The sequence below is a fragment of the Gadus morhua genome, chromosome 10, assembly GCF_902167405.1.
Source record: "Gadus morhua chromosome 10, gadMor3.0, whole genome shotgun sequence".
NCBI classification, from domain to species: Eukaryota; Metazoa; Chordata; class Actinopteri; order Gadiformes; family Gadidae; genus Gadus; species Gadus morhua.
In genome coordinates this window covers 12,208,704-12,210,514 of record NC_044057.1, presented here as the reverse complement: position 1 = coordinate 12,210,514, position 1,811 = coordinate 12,208,704, and positions in this window count along the sequence as shown.

Here is a 1,811-nt window from a genome sequence, read left to right as displayed (position 1 = left end):
TATCAGGGACCTGAGAATGAAAGTGAGTCATAGAGCAGGAGACTGACGCAGTGATGGGGGGGATTCACTTTATTTAGGGCAGTATAAAAACAAACTGACAGACAGACTATCACAGATCATTCTTCAGAGGACGACAATGAGAAAGTATATTTTGTTTAATTCGTTTTGATTTGTTTCTGAATCAAACGAGAGGACTGAATCAAACGAGAGCAGGACTTCAAACCCACGGAGGTCAAAACCCCACGATATCCAATCAGTGTGCGGGCGTGGCTGTCCTCAGAGCCCAGAGAGTGTTTGAAGCTTTCTATGATTGGGTTCAGATCCCAACACTGAAGAAAGTCTGAAGCTCACTGCAGAAGGGGTCAGATCCCCACGCTGTGAGGAGCTGAAGCTCACTGGCGAATGGCTCAGCTTCCCCTGCTCCAGCCACCCTCAGTAGCTCAGTCAAACTGTAATAACACAGGTTAATATTAACAATACCTAATGTTGAAGAGGTCACCCAACGTTTTAGGTGAAGATGTAAAAATAACTCATTTGAAGTCCAGGGGATCCTAAGTTACATTCTAGAAACATCTGTCAGTAGAAGCGGAGCGCGAGCGGTTAAAAAAGGAAGATCGTTAACAGAACACGCAGCGCACACTGACGACGAACAGCTACACAAACAAACAGCTCCAAATCAACCAGGAGCCAACAGAGCCATGTTATGTTGTTAAAAGCTACAACGATGAGGGCAGAAATGGAGCACCAAACCAATCAGAGCGCCAGTGATCAGAGGAGAGCGCCCAGAGCGGACCGATCCCCACCGAGGATGGTTCACGGACACGAGGAACCCGACACTAACCAGGTAACCTCAACCTCGGCCGCGCCCGCACGAGGAGAGCATGCCCACGCCGTGAGCGAGTCCGTGAGGACCGGGGCACCTGCTCATTAATGACCTGATCCCCCAGGAATCCCCGTCGCTGGGGATGAAAGCGATCGCTAAATGACTCCGTGATACCGCGACACGGCCATCCGTCAGAGCGCAGATGGTCGTACAGCTGTGTTTACCCGGGCTCATTATCCTCCTATAATACTGGAGTTTCAGCGGACTCTTTAATCCACAGCGGACCCTCACATGCATGTCGTTAAGGGGCAGGACGGAGGGGACACCCACAGGGGGACAGAGGGCTCTAGGTTCCTGCCCTTGGTCCACGTGGGGTTCAGGTGTGGTGGGTTCTGAGCTGTTTGGCTCCGATCCCCTAAACCTAGCGCTCCTCTGGGCTGGCTTGGTGTCAGAGCGGCGGAGGGCTGTCGCTCTGCAGTGTTGGAGCTCGGTGCTGCTCACCGCTAAACCACAACCCACAGCCAGGCCGGGAGATAAGCACCGACAAATTACACCCTACCCGCTAAGCACATCGCAAACACGCCCGCCCTCCCCCTCCAACACCCCCCCTGCCCTCCCACAACCCCTCCCTCCCCCTTCCCACTCACTCTCCCCCGCCTTCTATACCTCCGTCCCCTCCTATACCCCCCCTCCCCATCTACATCCCCCCCCTCCCCATCTACATCCCCCCATCCCTACTCCCTCTCTGCCCGCCTACACCCCTCCTCCCTCCCACACTCTATCCCTCCCTCCCCACCCACACTCCCTCCCTCCCTCCCTCCCCAACTACATCCCCCCCATCCCTCCTCCCTTCCTTCTCTCTCTCTCTCTCCTCTCTTTCGTCCCCCCGCCCCCCTCTGTAGCGTCTCCAGGTAGCAGGACCCCTACATGGACCAAGTCCTTCACACGTACAAGTGGAAATGCGCTGATGTAAATTAGAGGGAACACA